Here is a 17,786-nt window from a genome sequence, read left to right on the forward strand (position 1 = left end):
CATTTTCATATACATTTTATTTTTTGTGTTAATTCTGGATCAAATATATTTATTCCATAAGCATTTTCCTACAATTAACATTGTCCATAAACATCGTAATGCCTACATAGTTATCCTCACGGTGTGTATGATCTGGCTTGCAGCCCCAATAATTGCTATAATTGCTTTGGCAGAATATTTGATCAAATGTCCCTAACCCATTCCCTTATAAACCATTTTTAATTTATTTTCTTGGGCATAACCAACTTGTTTAAATTATTTTCACATCCTTTCACAGGATGTACTATTGCAAATGGAATTATTAGTGACCACTTTTAAAGTTCATTCTACATACTGCCAAGTTCCTTTCCTAAAGTGTCAATCTATAATACTTTCTCTAGAATGCATATACTTAAGGGCAGGAACTTGTCTCAGTGTTCCCATGATCTACGAGTACACAGAAGGAACTCAATAAATACATAAGACATTTATGAGAAGGAATGGAACAATGGAATTTGTAAGGCCAGTATTATAACATCCTGTTACTAGCATATATAAAACACATATCCTCTGTTATAGTACATGGAAACATGCTATGTCTTTAAATTTTAATTCGTTTTAAATTCTAAGCTTAACTTTAAGTCATTTTACTATTGTCTTAATTTTAATATATCTTACTATTAATTATTTAAAACATATTTTATGTCTATTAACCAGACAAGTTTATTGATATACATACGGCTCTGGGGGGGGGGGGCAGGGATGGCGAAGGGGATTGGGGTCTGCTTGGTGAGTCTCGCAGCCGAGGATATGGCGAGGGGCCGCCGGCACCCGAGGTAGCAGGTGTTTCTGACCCCAAGCCTCCCCTGTGGCCCCTTTAGATCTCCCGAGACCCCGACACTGGGCCGCCTGGGGGAAGAGCTGTAGCTGGCAACAGGGCCTGGCGCCGGATTCAGCGATTCACGGAGCCGCCCGACGCGCATCCCCGCCCACCCTCCCCCGGCCCCTCCACCAAGACCCACACTTACTGCCCCCCACATTCAAGCCACCTGCGGGCTCCAACCGCACCCTGTCTGCCTTTCTGGAAAACTCCACATCTTCCACCCACTCGCACAGGCCTCGCCCCTGGGCCCTGGTCGTCCCCCGTGGCGTTCTGGAGGAGATTTCCCGATGCAGCGGTTTGCGGGAGGCCATAGCTTCCCCTTCGCAGGGTGCGGGCAGCTGGGCCGGGTCAGGAGGAGAGCAGGGCCCTGGGGCTGTTCAAGCAAAAGCCCGGACGAGTGCTAGATACCTCATAGCTGCCCAGAGGGACAACTGGCCCCAAGGCTGTGCGATGGAAGGTTGCTAGGGCTGCTGCGGCTTCGGACCTCGGCGGACCTCAGACTGGGGCCCCAGATTCTGCGCCACAAAGCGGCACAGCTTAACCTGGGCCTTCCGGAAGGCTGCAGAACTGTGCCACGCGCGCGCGCAGTTCCGCCCCTGGACAGCCTTTGCGCCAAAGCCCCTCCCCCCAACCTAGCCGAACTCCATGCTATGACTGTCCCGAAGGGTCGAGGAGGAGTCTGAGGCGGGGAGAACAATACCTATGCTATCTATATCTATGTACTTCTTTTTTCCCCTAAACCATAATTTTTCACAATGTAAATTCTGATATATAAAAATTAGGAAGCACAACTTTCATATGCGTTAAAGGGTTAGTAATGAATATAGAACATGCGAATCTGAAAATAGAAATTCTAATAGGGAAGAAAACAGGTTTGTTTTTTTTTTTTGACACTTTCTTGTTTCAAGGGGCTGTATATTGTCTGTGTTCTAACAATAATAATTAAGATTGTGATGAAAGTTGAAATACTTGGGTAATGATAATACATTTGATTGCAGAAAAGAAAAACAATGTTGAGCATAAGCTAAACATATTCTATATTTCATTTGTTCTTTGTTGCTTATATTTTACAGCAATACACTTAGAGGTATTTGGGGGGAAGGTATCACTGACATTCATATGAAAAAATGCCTTGTGATATTGTATGTCTAAAAGGTTCAAGTCCCATCTTTTCCATGGACCCTCATCCTATTTAACTGTTTAAAATCTTGTCTTAAATAACTATTGAGTTATATAAGAATAGACCTCATAAACATGTCCATCTATTTATTCACATAAATATGCATCTTTTGGTCACTAAGCTCCTTTTATAAATCAAGGTTCTGAACCACTTGCTGAGCTTATACCATGATGAACAACAGCAAAAAAACAGCCCCTGATATCTGAAACTAATAAAGTAAGAGAAAGTATAGGTTTTTTGTTTTTTGTTTTTGTTTGTGCTTTTACATAGCCACAAAATTAGGTAATTAGGAAAAAAAAAAGTGTTAATGAACACTGTGAAGGGAAATTTTAGAATAGACACTCAACAGGAGGACTGAAATTAGATGAATTCCATGTCATTGAGTGAAATTTATGAGACATGGAATTGAGTAGAATCGAGGCGGCAAAGATCTAAGAAAAATAATTTTCAAGAAGAAACAACATGTTCAAAGCCCGTGAGGGTGGAAGATGCTGGTTTATTTAAGGAACAGGAGGGAGGTCAGGGTGGCTGATAGGCTGTGAGTTGTACAATACGATGCTGAGGAGGGAAATTGGGCAGGAACAGAGGATGTAAGATCTTGTTGACTACATTAACAATTTTGCATTTTATGCTAGGAAAAAAATAAGTAATTTCCCCCTAAATAGTCTTAATCTTAGTATTTTTACTCTAAAAATGGTTCTTTGAAGAGAGATGTCAGCAGTGCTAAATTGAAAGCCATTTCGTTTGTTTTAATTTATACAAAACTGAATTATATTTTTGGCTTACACTTAGTGGAAGGTCATCAGAGTGTAACTGTCCCATTAGCAACAGTCTGAAAATATAGGCATGAAGCCATAAACTATAAATTTAATTCACTGATCCTTTGGGGTTTGTTTTAATGCCTTCTTGTCTGTTAGCTTTCCAACAATGCTGGATATTGTGGACAAAGATGAATATGTCTGAATTACAGTAAAAGCAGTGATGACTGGTCATATTCACAAGTAAATTAATTTTTTCAGTAGGTTCCCAAGTGAATAATTAATTTAAAAACGGTTAACAGAGTTACATGCTTAACATTATGAAGGTGACATTCTTGTTTTTGTTGTTGTTTTTTCTCACTCCCTCCAAAGTTATTTTTGCCTAGACATGGTTGTGGTAATAATTTAGGGAAAGGAATTAGAGGGCACTTAATAAAATGGTTTTTTTGCTGAAATCCCTGCATATTATTTTCTTTTTCTAGTTGTCTTCTCACAAGGAAAATGATAAATAATATTGTAAGAATGTGAGGTTTTTAGCTCTGCAGAGCACTGGAGCATGTTTGATCTGGAGAAGAAACTCTGATACTCATCTTGCCTGATGTGTTCTAGGCGCCTCCTAAAAAAGTAGCCACCAGGGATTATCTGCACCTAGGATACATTCCTTTAAATCATGAGACCAGAATGCCTGGGTCACAGGGAACTGTGACAGGTCTTTAAAGGGCAGTTTTCAACAGCCTAAATAAGGTGGTATGAAACTCTGGCCAAAAGATACACCCTATTTTGATTGAGACTAATTAGACCAATCTGATCTTCAGGGATCTTGGACACAAAACACACAGAAACGCATATAAAGGCATAAAGAAAAACCCTAAGAGCCATAAAGTTATAGAAGCCGTGACCACAAAATATCCTGAAGTAGGAAAAGCATAGTAAGGAGAAGCCACTGAAAGTGTTTTCATATGTAGACAGAGAAGACAAATAGAAAAGCCACATCACAAGAGCAGTCCAGTGAGTAATGCAGTGCTACCACTCAGCTGGCACAGGCTGGCATGGCCATGTTGTCACTTAAACATTGAAATAACTTCAAAATGCTTGGTAAATCGCTGCCTCTCTGAGGCTCCTGCACGTCTACCCCTCACCACCACCAGCCCTGGCTACTCCTCCATCCAGGAGCTAAGGTGTTAAAGCCTGGAGCCTTTATTCTGGTTGATTGAGGACGTGCCTTATCGCTGGTTAAATATTTCAATTTCACCACTGCAGAATTAGGTGCTATGAAAGCCTGCCCCTGAGGAGATAGCAGGATCCTGCTGCCATATTCCAAAAGACCTTGGAGGTCTCTGGGCTTGATTACAAGGCTGTTTCAAGCGATGGTTCATTTCTCTGGTGTATTATCACAATAAAATCCTATGTTTGAGGGAATTTCTCTTCTTTTCAATCAGCTCAGATGAGCCTGACCATAATACAGGTCACCTAGAACATAAAGTTGACGTGAAAATCGAGAAAATCTGTTTAACTACGGAGGCTCAAGGAATAGGGCATTATGCTCTGGTCTCTACTCAAAGTAAGTATTGAAAAGGTTCATAACTCTTCCAAAAGTCCTGAGGTCTAGATGTACCATGAATATTAATTCTAGCTTCATTTAGTTTGAGTAATAATAACACTGTAGAGCACAATCATCTCAAATAGATAATAAAAGAAACTAAAGTATTTTCATGTTTTTCTGATGCAACAGTCACAGTGCATATAAGGTTAATTACTCCATACAAACATAAATATTCCACATATATATGTTTTGATATTCATATATAAATGTATAACCCAAATGTATATGGGTATGTGTTTATGCAATATGCAATACAATGGAGACTGCTATATTATGGAAATCCAAACTTTCTTCTCTTTCCTGGACACACAGCTAGACTACACTTCCTAGTTTCCCTTGAGATTAGCAGTGCTCATGTGACTGAGTGCTTGCCTGGAACATATGCAGAAGTGTTATATGACACATTCATGAATGGCCCATGGAAACCAACTCTGTGCTCCTTTGCCTTTCTGGCTGGCTGGATTGAAGACAGCTGCCAGAGTAAACGTGGAAGGCATGAGTTAAAGATGGATTACAGGGCTGCCCTGTTGCCTTGTTTACTTCATGGTACTGCTGTGTGAGGAAAACAAACTTCTGTTATATTTTAGATACTATGTAGTTTTGGAACTACTTGCTAGAGCAGTTAGTACATCCTAAATTGTTCATCACATTAAATAGTAAACCTTAGAAGTTTGTGAATAAAAAATAGCTATTAGAAAAAAATAATGGTATAGGCTGGTAAAAGATTTACAACTTACTATCTATAAAATAAATAAACAAATTCAGTATTTTGTTCATTTTATAAAGAGAACAACATTTAAAACTTGATGATGTACTAGGTTTCTGGCCAAGTATTACTGCTAGCTATTACAGAAGCTCCATGAGGGCAAATATTCCACGACCTTTTTGTTCAGTGTCGTATACCTAGCAGCCTGAAGAGCTCTTGACGTACAGCAGTTTTTCCATAAATATTTATTAAATGAACAAGCAAGAATCACAATTTGCTAAATTGATCTGTTAATTTCCTGAAACTTTCTTCTTAAAATCGAGCGCTTAACTATATCTTATGATTTGCCAATATGACAAAATTGGGTAAATTGAAAGCTTTTTAAAAATAACATTTTATATAAGATGTTATTTAAAGCAAGCAAGCAAGGTGACCAAAGTGCAAGGAATCTACAATGAATAGTACAGTACCCTGTAACTATTAAGGGTAACAGGCTAGTAAACAGGTGTGAATTGGTGAGGTAAGGGAGCCATCACTAGGACCTAGAAGGAGGCTGTTTAGGGAAACCCATCTGGCAGGAGCTGTGCCCTTCAGTCTAGGGATTCGGCCATCCTAAAACAATCCTACAGAAATGAGCTGAAGGAATAAGCACCTCAGCCTCACTCCATTTCTTCTCTTCCAGTTCCTGCTTGTGCTGACCACTGGCTGAACCCAAGTGGAAGACTTAGGGCAAAAGAGACCTCTGATGCCATCCATATCCATTAGGGCCCTGGACAAATGTTATGCACAGCACAGAAGTTTGGAGAATGAACATAGAAGGACAAATGGGTAATCCAACAGTCTCTCACTAATAAATGGCTTTGCTTATTACATTTGTGGTCCCTACAAAAAAAAAAAAAAAAACCCAAATAAAAAACCAAATATAAAAAAAAAGTCTGTAATAGCTGATTAGGGTTTAATCTGAACATAAAACCATCTACTTTAATTGTTAGTTTTATTTATAGATATGACTATGCCAAAGTATTTTTATACATTGGATATGAAATTCACAAGCATTGTATGAAATTAATAATCAAGTAATTTTAAAGCTAGAAGTATTGAAGAGACCAATCTACTCATCATTTTCTAGACATATTTACTCTTACATCTGGTAATAAGATGTAAATAGAAAGGGACAACATGATGTATAGTTTCAAGTTGATTAATCACTCCTGCCTTAAAGCCCAATTCAAATTCTGTAACAATTGAGATGCAACACTCTGGAATTTAAATGGTAGAACTCAAAGTAGCTTCTAGTAATGATAAAGTGATATTGAAAAATACAACTTAGAAGTGACCACAATTTGCTTGCCAATTTCCTATCCTAGGATTAGTACATGTGAAAACCTGGCCCAGGGAGAGATTGGATCTGAAAAATAGACAACACACCGAGAATCTCTCCCTTAAATATCCTGAGATCCAAAGGTGTGAATAGAGGAAAAGAGCATCTCAAACATTCTCAAGAGGGAAGGATTGAATCTGAAGACTGAAGAGAGGAAGTGGAGGAAAACATACCCCTCTCAGGTACGTAGGTTTGAAAATGTGAATAGAAAGTTTTAAGCCCCTCATGCTTATGTTCAATACTTTCTCCAAAAATTCCTCTTTTCCTGTTTCTAGACCTCTTCCCATTTATTAGAGCTCTCCAGTCAGTGTGGAGAATATACTCTTGTTTCTTCCATTTCAAAAAGTAAACATATTTCCTCTGGATCTCATTCTTCTCAACTGAAGCTTTTAATGGCCAAGTTTTACAAAACAATTTGCTTTACACTCTGCCTCCACTTACTGGCCACCTGTCACTCCACTCTTCAGTCTGTAGGAATTTTGTCTTCACTATTTTAGGCATCATCAATCTTTCCTTGCTAAAATCCCGTGAAAGTTCTTAATTCCAATGGCAATTTTCAGACCGCTTTTCTTTTTAGTTTAACCTGTCTGTGTACCAACAGACTCAACCACACCATCCTGGGAAAAGCCTTTTTTGGGACATGGCACCCATTTCCTTTCCCCTCTGACTTTTCAGCTTCTATATCTCAGTTATTTTTGGTGTCTCCTTTTATGTAGGGCCTTTAATCATTTGTGTTCCTCAAGTTTGATCCTGGGTCTTTCGTTTTTCTCATCTTAACCTATGCTCCAACCACAGACTATTTCATTCCATCACTATGGCTTCAAATATCATATTTTTATCTCTACATCTGTATACTCAAATATTAATTTGACATTTCCACTTATAATATCTAAGTGAATATGTTAAAACTGTACTCATGATTTCTCCATAACCTATGCACCATTAATTTCCAGACTTTTCATCTCAATATTTCATGACTTATTCATTGTTAATTACTTGTGTCAGTAAACTGGCATAAGAACTGGCATCTCATTCTTTCAAACTCTCACAGCTGATGAGTTATAATATTTTACTGAAAATAACTAAAATTAGATATATTTAATGAACTTCTAATTTCTTTCTCCATTTATTCAAGGAAAAGGGGAAATAAAGAGATAGATGCAATTTAATTTATTTCAAAGAAGGATTCGAAGAGAAGGTGGCACCTAAACAGTGTACTGAGTGAAGACTGACAGAAAGCCATGAAATTCGGTGTTTTTCAGGCAGAGAGATGAGAATAAGGTAAGGATCCAATGTGGTTTTGAATTTGAGATAAATGGAGGGCAACGTAGTGGAACAGAACGAAGAAGGGCAAAACCATAGGAGAATGGAAAGATATGTAGAAGATATGTCACTGGAAAGTTCTTATTATAGAATTAAATATGATTTATATTTTCAATGGTTATTCTTGTTTCCTTTTTAAAATATTTTTTTAAAATTTAGAACAATTTTAGATTTACAGAAAAATTGTGAGGATAATGCAGAGAATTCCTGTATACCTCACATCCATTTTCCCCTATTATTAACATCTTATATCAGTTTGGAACATTAGTTACAATTAATAAACCAGCACAAATACCTGAAGTCCAGACTTTACTCCGATTTGCTTAGTTTTTATTTAATGCTTTTCCTGCCCCAGGATCCCATCCAGGTCCCCACATTACATTTAATAATCCTGTCTCCTAGGGTTCTTTCCTCTCAGCTGTAACAGTTTCTTTGACATTCCTTGCTTTCAGTGACCCTGACAGTTTTGAGTACTGCTCAGATATGTTGTAGAATGTGCCTCAATTAGGATTTTCCTGGAGATTTTCTCATGGTTAGCTGGGTTTATGGGCTTTTAGGAGAAAGACCACAGAGGCAAAGAGACTTTTATTTCATTTTCTACTATCAGTGCACAAATTAGGTACTCCAGTATCATGCTGGATAGACGAAATGAGAGAAGAGAGTCTTGCCCTATCCCTGCTCTTAGGGGGAATGCATCCAGTTTCTCACCATTAAGTTTGATGATAGTTGTAGGTGTTTTTATAGACGTTCTTTATCAAGTTGAAGAAATTCCCATTTATCCCTCGTATACTGAGAGTTGGTTTTGTTTTTCTTTGTTTCTTTTCTTAATCATGAACAGATGTGGATTTTGTCAAGTGCTTTTTCTGTATCGATTGATTTTTATTTTAGTTTCCTGATGTGTGGGATTACATTGGTTGACTTCCAAATGTTGAACGTGCCTTGCACGCTTGGAATAAGCGCCTCCTCATCTCCCTTGATTTTACATTCAACTCCAGTTTCTTAAGAACGACAGTACTGGGTTGCAAACCTGACAAAAAGCTATTTAAAAGGAAATGTATGTGAATCTCTACGGGGTAGAGAAAGAATTTACAATTACAAGTTTAGAAAAGATATGCTCTAAGGAAAGGGAGGAGTGTGTCTTTCATTATTCTTAACAGGGAGAACTAATCCTCTCATGTTTTATTTTTATTTGTCCTTCAAGGTGTTAGTAATGCATTGGGGGTATATTTTAGAGGTCAAAATGACTGATAGTACTCATGAATTTTTATGTTGACATGAGAGTTGAGGAATAATGCAAGATAAATGATCTGAGCAATTGGTGAATTGTGGCACTATTTATAAAAATATGAATCCAGGGGAGGGCCAACCTGTATTACTCATTAGGACATGGTACTTTTGAATTACCTTTTAGGTGTTGAAATGCAGGTGACTTCTGGGCAGTCTGGGATTCAGGGCAGAGGTCATGGCCCCAGGCATACCTTTTAGAGTAATTGTAATGTAGACAACATTTAAAGACAGGACAGTGAGTACCATCCAAGGAGTACAGTACTTTTAGAAGGAATCTGGCAGAGGGTTAGGCCCCGTGGAACTGGAACATCTGGATGACTAAGCATAGAGAATGAGAAGAAGGAAATTAGGAGGAAGATGAGGGAGATGTGGGGATTTTAGAGCCAAGTTAAGAAGGAAGTTCAGGAAGAAAGTAACTGATTAAGTGTGAATCCCTTCCCTGCCTTCCACTCTGTCCTCACCATGCAGCTCCTCCCTTGATCCCTAAGCTTCAGCTGTACCTTACATATGCCACATTCCTGTCGGTTTAGATCTTTTGTGTCAACTGATTTCTCTTCTTCAGCACAATCCAGATACCCACTCCTTTTTTAGCTAATCTTTCAAGGCTCATTTTAAATATTACTTCCTCAAAGACCTCCCCAACTCCTCCTAGTAATTTAGGTCTCCCTGCACATGGGTTCATTGCACCTGGTAGTTCTCTGTTGTAGCACTTAACCTAAAACCTAATTCTAACTAGCAAATATATGTATAAATATATACGTATATATACATATGTATACCTATTGTCAACTACAAATTGGCACTTGCCATGGGCACTTGCCATCTGCCTCTACGAGGATTAAATCACGTGCTGCTACAGCTGTTGACCTTCAACACCCCCTGACAGGAGTTCAGGGTGGAGAGCAGAAATGAGGCACTCTGTGCTCTGGGAAAAACTGGCAGAACAGGTCTTCAGATAGTTAGATATTTTCAGGAGCTGATTTTATGAGCCCAATTCTTGCATCTCCTCATATCTAGGAAAGCACTAAAATCCTTCAAGATGACGTCTGCTCCTCGTGACTAGCAGTAACCTTCACGAGACTAGCAGAAACCTGCAAAAAATGTGTGCTTGATTGTATGTACTCCCCCTTCACCAAAATCACATCTATACTGACTTTCCCCCCCTACCTCTTTGGAGCAGTTTCTCCATGCTGTCTCCTGGGCTATAGTCCTCATTTTGCCCCAAATAAAACTTAACTCGCAACTCTCATATTGTGAATTTTGTGAATTTTTTTAAGTCAACAATATGTATATATGTATGTATTTCCTAATACTTCTTTTCTCCAGTAGATTATAAACTTTATAAATTCATCAGCCAGATTGTCTCGCTCACTTCTCTTTCCCTACCACTTGGCACAATGAAGCATATTTGTTGAATAAACAAGTAAATGAATTAAAAAAAAATTAAACTCTTCTGGTTTCTCCTGAACTGCTTAAAACAACCATAGGCAACAATCTTTCTAACTTATTCCCATGCAAACTAAAGGTACATCTTCTAAAAGTCCACAGAGGTTAGGAAAATAATGAAGCCACTCCATTCAATTAAAAACGAAAGGTGCTTTTGCTTAAAGGAGTTATTATGCAAGTGTGCCACATCAATATGCTAGTAATAGCAAATACCATGTGACAATTAAATTGACTTTTGCATCTCGTCGATTGAAGTTAGCATTGCCTTCACACATTACTGAGTCCTCATATCATAAGCAGTAATTACAATATTAATCATAGAGATGCTCAGATGGCATAAGTTGTTTTAGTGGAAAGGTATTCTCTCTTTCTTCTTTTTTATTCATCTCACTTTATTATGTTACTAGTGAGAATTATACTCAATATGATCTAGAGATTAAACACACCACATAATCATTGTCATAAAGCCTGCTAACTAGGAACTTTCCCTGTTTTTATTTAGGTAATTTACTTTCATAGCACCGACTTGTAGTGTAAGCCAGAACAGCTCTTCTGCAACTAAATGAATTTTTTTATAGAGTATTCTCATTGCACATAGTAATGTGATTACTTCGTTAATTAAAATGATTTCAGATTTGCCAAAGAAAGACAATCAAACAAAAGCAAAGCAAATTTGGACCTTGGCCGCTTTACTTCAGATAATATTGCATTCAAATGCAAGATGCTTTTGAGCGTTATCCTATTGCTGATCTCAGAGCAGTGGTTAATTCCATTAAGCACTATGTTGACAGCACCGCAACTCATAACATACAGAAACACATGTTATTGTTGCAAAGCAAATTGGGCATCAGAGCATATGAATATGAATTTTACCTGTAAAATAAAAATTTTCCAGCTGCCATGGGGTAGGTGATAAATTCTATAGTGTAAATGTTAAAACATGTCTTGTAAATAAAGCTATTTTTACAAAATCATCTAGTAGGTGAACAATGAAAGAAATCCTAATGTGCTATGAGCAGACTGAAGCAGTTTTGTGTGGTTGTTACTATTGTTCATTCCTTTAGTTTCATTTGTGTCTGATAAAGTAATATCTAACTCAATTTAATAAATTTGAAAAAATACTTTTGTCTAGACTATTCAAAACATTTTGGTACAAAATGGTCTGTTTAATCACTTTGATCTCCACTGACCAATAATCTGCATATTGAATTAAATGATCTCCAGAAACACCTTCTTTTTACATCCCAAGACTTACAAAACTATGGCTTTACATGGAGGAAAGAAAGAGAGTTGATGTTTTCTCAGACTGAGTGTGGACTCAATGTGTGTTTGCAGGGGAATAGTCTTGCTGTCTCCACAGGTAACTCAAAACCTGGGACACTTTCAGGTTTATTATTCCAAAAGAGGAATATTGGAGCAATAAATTCAACGTTGGAAGAAAATAGAGGCAAAAAGCAAAATAATTTTCTAAAGACTTTCTACCAAACTGAAAGCAGAAAATCTTTAATAACAGATTTCACTATACTTTTCTATTAATAAATGGCTTTTTCACCAAAATATATTTTTCCACTTGTGGTTACTTTGGTTAACATTATTTCCTTGTCTTTTTCTTACTGTCTGTTTTCTGGGTAAATAGTCTCGTATAGCAGTTTGTAATTTAGATGTCAGTGAGACAGCTGTGGGCAAATTTGATTCCCACATAAAGACAAAAAAAAAGCCAAAATCAAAATCTCTTTAGCCACACACATTGCTGAGCCCTTTCAGTCCACATTGGTCTAAAAATCATTTTATGTCTTTCCCAAGGCAACAAACCCAAACTATAATTATAGAGCTTTTGGTTTCCTTTGGTTAATGGAAGAATAGAATTAGTGTGCTGTTGCCTATTCACTCTTTTTATCAACTTCATTTATGTGTGTGTGTGTGTGTGTGTGTGTGTGTGTGTGTGTGTTCTTGTGTGTGTGTGATAATAAAATACAGAAAAATCTATGAAACATAAATATATATTTGACCAATAATTATAGTGTTAGAAGTCTTGTAATCATCATTAATATTAAAAATAGACAACTAATAGCACTCCAGAATTCCTCCTCCAATAGTTAACTCTTCCAATAACAATCTCAGTCCACACTGGAGCTGTTATATTCTTGAACTACATCCAGCCAATAGGTTTTGCTAATGACCTGAGTGTAATTAAATTTAAAATTTTGAGGATCTCCATTCTGTTTTCTATGGTGGCTGCACCAATCTAAAATCCCACCACAGTGTACTAGGGTTCCCTTTTCTCCACAGGTATATATAGATATGTTTTATTTCTTACATTATCAGGCTGTTTGATTTACCTATGATTCTCTTTTACCCCTATAGTAGAGTGGAATTATGATTATACATAAATGCACTTGGACTTTAATATAATTTATTTAAGTCTGATTCTACTGTAGTCTGTACTATAGATAGTTAAATCATTTTTTAATATCTAACTTGGAGGACCTTCAAGATGGCATAGGAGTAAGACATGGAGATCACCTTCCTCCCCACGAATACATCAAAAATACATCTGCATATGGAACAACCCCTACAGAACACCTACTGAACGCTGGCAGAAGACCTCAGACTTCCCAAACTGGTGAGCGAGGAGAGGAGATTCAGAATACCGCCTAAACAAGCTTCAGAGACGGGCACGAGCTGCGGCTATCAGCGTGGACACGTGAGACACTAAGGCTGCTGCTGCAGCCACCAATAATCCTGTGTGCAAGCACAGGTCACTATCCACACCTTCCCGATTTCAGGACATTGGACAACCAGAGACCTCCGAGCCCCACAAATATCAATCGGTGAGAACTCTCCCAGAGATCTCCATCGCAATGCTAAGACCCAGCTCCATTAAATGACCAGCAAGCTCCAGTGCTGGATACCCCATGCCAAACAACTAGCAGGACTGGAACACAAACCCACCCATTAGCAGAGAAGCTGCCGATAACCATAATAAGTTCAAAGACACACCAAAACACACCACCGGACATGGTCCTGCCCACCAGAAAGACAAGGTCCAGCCTCATCCACCAGAACACAGGCACCAGTCTCCTCCATGGGGAAGACTACACAACCTACTGAACCAACCTTACCCACTGGGGGCAGACACCAAAAACAATAGGAACTACGACCCTGCAGCCTGCAAAAAGTAGACCCCAAATACAGTTAGTTAAGCAAAATGAAAAGACAGAGAAATATTCATCAGATGAAGGAGCAAAGTAAAAACCCACCAGACCAAACAAATGAGGAGGAAATAGGCAGTCTACCTGAAAAAGAATTCAGATTAATGATAGTAAAGATGATCTAAAATCTTGGAAATACAATGGAGAAAATACAAGAAACGTTTAACAGGGACTTAGAAGAACTAAAGAGCAAACAACCAATGATGAACAACGCAATAAATGAAATTAAAATTTCTCTAGAAGGAATCAATAGCAGAATATATGAGACAGAAGAACAGATAAGTGACCTGGAAGATAAAATAGTAGAAATAAAAACCACAGAGCAGAATAAAGGAAAAAGAATGAAAAGAATTGAGGACAGTTTCAGAGACCTCTGGGACAACATTAAATACACCAACATTTGAATTAAAGGGGTCCAAGAAGAAGAAGAGAAAAAAAGGGACTGAGAAAATATTTGAAGAGATTATAGTTGAAAATTTCCCTAATATGGGAAAGGAAATAGTCAATCAAGTGTAGGAAGCGCAGAGAGTCCCATACAGGATAAATCCAAAGAGAAACATGCCAAGACACATATTAATCAAACTATCAAAAATTAAATACAAAGAAAAAATATTAAAAGCAACAATGGAAAAGCAACAACTAGCATACAAGAGAATCCCCATAAGGTTAACAGCTGATATTTCAGCTGAAACTCCGTAAGCCAGAAGGGTGTGGCAGGACAAGTTTAAAGTCATGAAAGGGAAAAACCTACAACCAAAATAACTCTACCCAGCAAGGATCTCATTCAGATTTGATGGAGAAATTAAAACCTTTACAGACAAGCAAAAGCTAAGAGAATTCAGCACCACCAAACCAGCTTTACAACAAATGTTAAAGGAACTCTCTAGGCAGGAAACACAAGAGAAGGAAAAGACCTACAATAACAAACCCAAAACAATTAAGAAAATAGTAAGAGGAACATACATATCGATAATTACCTTAAATGTAAATGGACTAAATACTCCAACCAAAAGACACAGACTTGCTGAATGGATACAAAAACAAGACCCATATATATGCTGTCTACATGAGACACACTTCAGACCTATGACACATACAGACTGGAGTGAGGGGATGGAAAAAGATATTCCATGCAAATGGAAATCAAAAGAAAGCTGGAGTAGCAATTCTCATATCAGACAAAATAGACTTTAAAATGAAGACTACTGCAAGAGACAAAGAAGGACACTACATAATGATCAAATGATCAATCCAAGAAGAAAATATACTAATTGTAAATCTTTATGCACCCAACATAGGAGCACCATTATACATAAGGAAAACGCTAACAGCCATAAAAGGGGAAAGAGACAGTAACACAATTATAGCAGGGGACTGTAACACCCTAATTTCACCAATGGACAGATCATCCAAACAGAAAATAAATAAGGAAACACAAGCTTTAAATGACATATTAAATGAGATGGACTTAATTGATATTTATAGGGCACGAGATCCAAAAACAAGAGAATAAACTTTCTTCTCAAGTGCTCATAGAATATTCTCCAAGATAGACCATATCTTCGGTCACAAATCAATCCTTGGTAAATTTAAGAAAAATTGAAATCGTACCAGATCTCTTTTCTGACCACAATGCTATGAGACTAGATATCAATTACAGGAAAAAAACTGTAAAAAATACAAACACATGGAGGATAAACATTACATTACTAAATAACCAAGCAATCACTGAAGACATCAAAGGGGAAATAAAATTATGCCTAGAAACAAATGACAATGAAAACACGATGACTTAGAACTATGGGATTCAGCAAAAGCAGTTCTAAGAGGGAAGTTTATAGCAATACAATCCTACCTCAAGAAACAACATACATCTCAAATAAACAACCTAACCTTACACCTAAAGCATTAAGAGAAAGAAGAACAAAAAACCCCCAAAGTTAGCAGAAAGAAAGAAATTATAAACACCAGATTAGAAATAAATGAAAACTAATGAAGGAAATGATAGCAAAAATCAAGAAAACTAAAAGCTGGTTCTTTGAGAAGATAAACAAAATTGATAAACCATTAGCCGGACTCATCAGAAAAAATGGGAAAAGACACAAACCAACAGAATTAAAAATTCGGAAAGGGAAATTTCGGAATTTGAAAACGGAAAAGTAACAACAGACACTGCAGAAATACAAAGGATATGAGAGATTACTACAAGTAACTCTGTGCCAATAAAATGGACAACCTGGAAGAAATGGACAAATTATTAGAAAAACACAACCTTCTGAGACTGAACCAGGAAGAAATAGAAAATATAAACAGACCAATCACAACCACTGAAATAGAAACTGTGATTAAAAATCTTCCAACAAACAAAAGCCCAGGACCAGATGGCTTCACAGAAGAATTCTATCAAACATTTGGAGAAGAGCTAACACCTATCCTTCTCAAACTCTTCCAAAATATAGCAGAGGGAGGAACACTCCCAAACTCATTCTACGAGGCCACCATCACCCTGATACTAAAACCAGACAAGGATGTCACAAAGAAAGAAAACTACAGGCCAATATCACTGGTGAACATAGATGCAAAAATCCTCAACAAAATAATAGCAAACAGAACTCAACAGCACATTAAAAGGATCATACACCATGATCAATTGGGATTTATTCCAGGAATGCAAGGATTCTTCAATATACGCAAATCAATCAATGTGATACACCATATTAAAAAATTGAAGGAGAAAAACCATATGATCATCTCAATAGATGCAGAGAAAGCCTTCGACAAAATTCAACACCCATTTATGATAAAAACCCTGCAGAAAGTAGGCATAGAGAGAACTTTCCTCAACATAATAAAGGCCATATATGACAAACCCACAGCCAACATTGTCCTCAATGGTGAAAAACTGAAACCATTTCTACTAAGATCAGGGACAAGAAAAGGTTGCCCACTCTCACCACTCTTATTCAACATAGTTTTGGAAGTTTTTGCCACAGCAATCAGACAAGAAAAAGAAATAAAAGGAATCCAAACTGGAAAGAAGAAGTAAAACTATCACTGATTGCAGATGACATGATACTATACATAGAGAATCCTAAAGACACTACCAGAAAACTACAAGAGCTAATCAATGAATTTGGTAAGGTTGCAGGATACAAAATTAATGCACAGAAATCTCTTGCATTCTTATATACTAATGATGAAAAATCTGAAAGAGAAATTAAGGAAACCTTCCCACTTACCAATGCAACAAAAAGAATAAAATATCTAGGAATAAACCTACCTAAGGAGACAAAAGACTTATATGCAGAAAATTATAAGACACTGATGAAAGAAATTAAAGATGATACAAACAGATGGAGAGATATACCATGTTCTTGGATTGGAAGAATCAACATTGTGAAAATGACTATACTACCCAAAGTAATTTACAGATTCACTGCAATCCCTATCAAACTACCAATGGCATTTTTCACAGAATTGGAACAAAACTTTTCACAATTTGTATGGAAACACAAAAGATGCCAAATAGTCAAAGCAATCTTGAGAAAGCAAAATGTATCTGGAGGAATCAGGCTCCCTGACTTCAGACTATACTACAAAGCTACAGTACTGAAGACAGTATGGTACTGGCACACAAACAGAAATATAGATCAATGGAACAGGATAGAAAGCTCAGAGATAAACCCATGCACATATGGTCAACTTATCTTTGATAAAGGAGTCAAGAATATACAATGGAGAAAAGACAGCATCTTCAATAATTGGTGACAGGAAAACTGGACAGATACATGTAAATGAACGAAATTAGAACACTTCCTAACACCATACACAAAAATAAACGGAAAATGGATTAAAGACCTAAATGTATGGCCAGACACTATAAAACTCTTAGAGGAAAGCATAGGCAGAACATTCTATGACATAAATCACAGCAAGATCCTTTTTGACCCACCTCCTAGAGAAATGGAAATAAAAACAAAAATAAGCAAATGGGACCTAATGAAAGTTAAAAGTTTTTGCACAGCAAA

This window comes from Phocoena sinus, chromosome 14 (genome assembly GCF_008692025.1).
Source record: "Phocoena sinus isolate mPhoSin1 chromosome 14, mPhoSin1.pri, whole genome shotgun sequence".
Lineage (NCBI taxonomy): Eukaryota > Metazoa > Chordata > Mammalia > Artiodactyla > Phocoenidae > Phocoena > Phocoena sinus.